General features: G+C 41.1%; 1 non-coding gene across 1 annotated transcript; it reads right to left on the reverse strand.

Moving 5' to 3' along the window:
- Window positions 1–160: 160 nt before the first annotated feature.
- Window positions 161–232, reverse strand: TRNAD-GUC (transfer RNA aspartic acid (anticodon GUC)). Its single transcript has one exon. It is a non-coding gene; the product is annotated as a tRNA-Asp (tRNA).
- Between the last annotated feature and the right edge of the window lie 5,909 nt (window positions 233–6,141).

The raw sequence follows: 6,141 nt of genomic DNA on the forward strand, positions 1-6,141 counted from the left end.
AAATTGTATAATAATTAATACAAACTTAAAAGGTTAAAACGGGAAAATAGTATAACTATCATTGCATCAAATCAAACTACACTATAAATTTAGACACCAAACTAACACAAAAACTTGAAGCACCACATACTGTATACAATATCAATAAAACAAAAATTTACGCCGCTGCCGGGGATCGAACCCGGGTCACCCGCGTGACAGGCGGGAATACTTACCACTATACTACAACGACAATGTTGAAATACTGTTTTTTTCAGTAATTAAAGCCAATTTTGTTAAATTTATTAATTATATTTCTCTATATCTGATTGACTGTTAATTATGTCATGTAAATGTAAATTATCGGATACAGCTTTCATTGAATAAACGGCATATCTTCAATTGATTTATAGGATAATAAACACTAGACTAACACAAACCCTTGATGTGCATGCACTATAAACATAGAGACACGGAAATGCATGTAAATATTTTGTCACCTTCTAATTCTTTAAATAGATGAATTATAGTGTATTAATAATTATAAATTAATTGTCAATACTAGCATTCTTTAAATATAAATAATATCTATATCTATATATCTATATATTCATATAAAACTCTAAAACGATGATGTAATCATTTAACTAATTACTCTCTAATTTTGCTTGAACATGATTTTATCTATTATTACAAAACTTAAATTACATATTTATATCACTTTTATTTAAAAAATCTTACATGATAAAACCTTCTCCATTAGATTAAAAACTAGAAAAATACCGGTCCGCGCGATGCGGCGGGACATTTCGGGTTCCATATTCATATCTAACGTAGCGTTATGTATTTATAGAATTTAAAATGCGTTGATGCGGGTATTTTTGGAAACACTTGGTTAATACCTAGTACACCTAATCTACTACTGTAACAACCCAAACCAAACCACGAACAATCCACTTAAAATACCAAAAAAAAAAAAAAATTTTGTTCGTTCAGCAACTGGCGCGGCGCGCCATAATGCCGCGCGGCGCGCCAAACTGGTCTGTCCCAAAAAGTTTGAAATGCGAAAAAGATTGGCCACTTCCCGACCTAATTAGACAAAATGCTTTTAACCACACATTCATATATGTAAAACTAGCACGTTCCATTAATAAAATTAGTTTTACGAAGTGGGGCCCACACGACCCAAATTATAAGTTTAAGTACCAAATGTAAGTTTTCGACCACAAGACTTTTAATACAAAACGAAGCCGAGCATGGCGATTGGGGATACGCTACCCAATCCTAATCAATCCAAAAGCAAGCCTTCTAAAGCAACTACGCAATTCCACTAGTTCCCGCTTACCCAAGCCACCGTCTCCAAGCAATCTATAAAAATGTAAACAACGAGAGGGTAAGCTAACGCTTAGTGAGTGAAAATATACTACATACATATATATGCATAAAATGGACACGCCAAACAATAATCAAATACCGCATACCGGAGCATCCAAGCATAAAGGCAAGCTAAGCTAAACATACCGTACGATCACTAAGCAACAAGCTAAATATGTATCAACAAACATAATTTCACCAACGACGATGTGAACAACGCCAAGAAGCTACACCCGGAGGGTTAGCTACATCACGACAGTACAACAATACATATATAACAATATAAACAAATAAGGTTAACCCATTAACCCATTACCGAATACCAAACACCACAACGAAGATTGGCCGAACTACACGAGCCTTAGTAATCCGAAACTACGAGATTACTATCTTCACGACATCGAGGTTGGCCGAACTACACGAGCCTTAGTAATCCGAAACCACACGAGATAACTACCTCAATAAGATGACCGAACTACACGAGTCATCGTGAATCCGAACTACACGCGATTCACTTCTCCAATAACAAAACCCACGGTCACGGGATTATAAAGTCCACCACATCGGGGTTATCCAAAACCACATCACAATACATGTGATAACGTACACACAAGTGTACACCTCGCCAAAAGGAGGTCAACCAAAACGCACAACCGTGCCAATTGGACTCATACAAAAGTCCATCAAATCCACCTATATGTGAAGTGAGCTCTATAACCTAGAACCACTTCACCCGACCCGCACCCATCCTACACGTACATATGTACATAGGATATTAACACTCACCTTGTCGCCTTGATGAACGCTTCCGAATAATCCGCAACTCGTCGAAGGAATGTACCTATTCCATTATCATAAATACCACAACACAATTAGGATGGATTTACAAACCAACCCAATTCGATACTTAGTGCAATTTCGACCCAATTGCACTTCCAAGCACAAACCGTGCCCAAACTAACCAATAATCACTAACACAAGTGATAATGGTCCTAATATACCAAATAAACCCGAACACAAGTGTTAAACACTTATCGTTCTCAAAATCGCCCATAAACCCTAATTTTGACCCATAAAGTCAAAATCTCACCAATTACAAGTTTTGACACCAAAACATATTTAACTCGATTTTATACTTCAACTTAATCCATCTTAAGTTTATAAACCTCATCGAATCGACATTCGGGTCATAATCATCAACAAACCCTAATTTTGACTCTAGTCAAAATTAGTCAACCACAAGAACCCTAAAAGTCTCCAAAACATCAATAATCACTAATACTAGTGATTATACACCATTCTCAAGTCTTATACATGGTTAAATCATTAACCAACCCAAAACCCGCCTTTAACACTTACAAACCCGAACCTTGGTGTTAATCTTCAATTAACAACTAAATGGGTTCCATCTATGAATCATACAATCAAAAGCCCAAATTTGAATGATGAACACAAAAACGAAATTCAGAGTTAGAGCTTACCACTAGTATCACCGTGTAGCTAAGAGCGAGGGGAACAAACTTGTCTACTACGCCAAAGATCAAAACCCGCTTCTTCCTTTCCAAAAATCCCTTTGAATCAAATGGGGTGTTTGAGTTTTTGAGAGAAAATGGAAAGAAAAGGAAAAAGAAATAAGGAAATGAAATGGGTGGATGAGGTTAAGTCCTCAAATCTGGCTCAAACGCGAAAAGACCAAAATGCCCTTTTAAAAGCTCTAAAATAACAAAAGGAGTCTGCCAGCGACATATGGCGCGGCGCGCGACCAGGTGGCACGGCGCGCGGCTTGCCAGAATCAGGATCCAGGTCTTACAACTCTCCCCCAATTAAAATCGATCACGTCCTCGTGATCTTCACCACTTAACCACTCCGGACCCACTCAACAGTCCTCAGCCATAAGTCCCAATCCGAACTTCCCTAGACAATTCTTCCCAACAAATCGCCTCTAACAACTAAAATCGTCACCCGCGATTTATCAAACCCGTAATCCCGAGCACTAAAACCATGCTCAATCCCTCACACCGGGAAATACTCAACCAGTCTCGAACCGAGATATCAACCCCTAGCATACCATACCAAGTACATCGCTAGTAATCACCGCACATCAAACTAAAGTCAACCATCTAAACCGACGAAGACCGGAAAGAAGCGAATCCTTACGGATTACCCTTAACACTAAACATCCCTTGTAGTGCGCAACACGACCAATACGCAACTACCGTAACATCAAAATCCAACGGTTAAAACCGATAGTGCCCAAAACGACTATGGAAACGCGAATCCCAAGGTGTTCAAAATCGACTATCGTCACACCCGTAACATCATGTGAGCGAAACACGGCTATCGCATCACTAATCATACAACATGGTCCTCACGACCCCACCATTGGCGTATAAAATAACCAATAGATCAAACGACATGGTCCTTACGACCCCACCATCGGTGTATAAAACAACCGATCGATCACACAACACGGTCCTTACGACCCCACCATTGGTGTATAAAACAACCAACAGATCAACATCATGGTCCTTACGACCCACCATCGGTGTATAAAACAACCGACAGATCACACAACACGAAGGCTGGCCGAAAACACACGCGCCTTAGTGAATCCGAACTACACGTGACTCACTACCTTCACCACAACAACAAACGGGATTGGCCGAACTACACGCGCCATAGTGAATCCGAACTACACGAGAGTCACTATCCCAGAGGAATGACCGAACAACACGAGTCATTTGTGAATCCGAAATACACGAGACTCACTCCTCAATACAATGACCGAAACCACACGAGTCATTGGTGAATCCGAACTACACGCGATTCACTTCCACAATAAGATGACCTAACTACACGCGTCATCGTAAATCCGAAACCACACGCGATCCACTACCATGACGAAGTCAGCGGACCCCGAAGGTCATGCTTCACCAATCTCAACACCGGATGAAGTCAGCGGACCCCGTCAACGGTCATGCTTCACCGATGTAACACCACGCTCCTGATGAAGTCAGCGGACCCCGAAAGTCATGCTTCATCAATCAAAGCCCTTTTGGCCTCGAACAACGAGTAGCGTAACATCGCGCTCTGCTACGCCATAGTGAATCCTAACGGATACCACTAACCATTCACACAATCGAGCAAGAAACCGCCTATATCAAACATAGGTACCCAACAATAGTTCTCTAAAAGAGAATCCGATACACACATCCCTTAACCGAGGGATTTCACCCTGCTCGCCCAACACGTCCATTATCTCTCAACGAGATTTATCACATTACCACCTCGGTGATAATTTAAATCCAAAAAATAAGTACAATCTAACCGAAATTGTTCTCTACCACAAATCGACCAAAACTAGGTCCCAACACAATTTTCGGATCTACTAAAAACGTCATCCGAAATCTCACACTAGAACTTCCTCGTGCGGGAGTGTAACTCCCCCACTTGGAACTACGTTCCATAACCGCAACTCGTACAACCGTACAATGCTACCAAAGGTAGACTTTACCAACTATTGGGTTCACACGACCCATCACCATATCTTGCTCCCACCTTGAGCATACGAAGGATTTCAACCAATCCTTAAACACTTCGAACGAAAAGTGTACCGCAAATTACACCACTCTACTCTCGCAATCATCCAATTGCTTTAGTTTGTCAAATTTCACCCGACCACTCATGTACCTAAGGGTTTCACTTCGGTACCCTAAGTACAATGTAACCGCAACACAATCGGAGTTGAACACCACGCTAGTAGGTATAAAAGAGGCACCTAATGTCGCGTCACGTAGACTCCTTTACCAACATACATCGAGATCAAACGCTCGATCTTTTTCGAGTTCCAATCCTCCCGACGAACCTCATGGTTCATCAACTTCCACACTATAGCGAACACGCGCTTAACAATCGAACACCAAAACCCATTTCCATGGCTTGGTAGAAACATTTCCAAATACTAAGGAATGCTTGGTTGCACCAAGTCTTACGCCCTTCGCCCATTAATCAAAACATCACCTAGGGTACTTCCATTAGGAACGTCACCCATAACAACAATATGCACAACACAAGGCATTTTACAAACTCAAATTCAACGGCACATAATAAATAATCAAAGGGCATATTTATTAAAATGAAACGTACCTTAACGTCTCCTTGCCGCACCCGTCCCGCTAACTTGGGACATTCCGAATTACGATGTCCTTCTTCTTGGCAATTGAAGCACACCATGCCATCACTCTTTGGTACCGAACATTCTCAAGACTTATGACCCCTCACTCCATAATTGTAACATCTAGGCGCACTAGAATCCAATATACTCGTCCGCGTACCACCCGTGCTCACGCTCGGACCCTTAGTCCTCTTACTTGGAGCACCATACGAAATAACTCTTCTCTCACTTGAAGGTTCACACCTCTTCGATCGTGAATACGACTCGAAACCTCTAGCCAAGTCAAATAATTCCGCAAACGATTTCGCTTGACCCCGGCTAATTTTACTCTTCAAGTCATCATTCAAGGTCCGATAGAAATCTTGCATCAACAATGATCATTCCCCAAATACTCCGGGCAAAAACGAGCCTTCGCCATAAAGGTCGTCTTGAGAGTATTCAAATCAATAGAACCCTGTTGTAAAATTCGCAACTCATTACGCATTTACGACAAATCGGCTGAAGTTCGGAACTCCACGAAGAATTCCTTCTTAAACTCGTCCCATGATAATGCCATAAACGGTTCACCACCGACAAGATCAATCTTACCATCCAACCAATCCTTTGCCCTACCC

This window comes from Rutidosis leptorrhynchoides, chromosome 2, assembly GCF_046630445.1.
Source record: "Rutidosis leptorrhynchoides isolate AG116_Rl617_1_P2 chromosome 2, CSIRO_AGI_Rlap_v1, whole genome shotgun sequence".
NCBI lineage: Eukaryota > Viridiplantae > Streptophyta > Magnoliopsida > Asterales > Asteraceae > Rutidosis > Rutidosis leptorrhynchoides.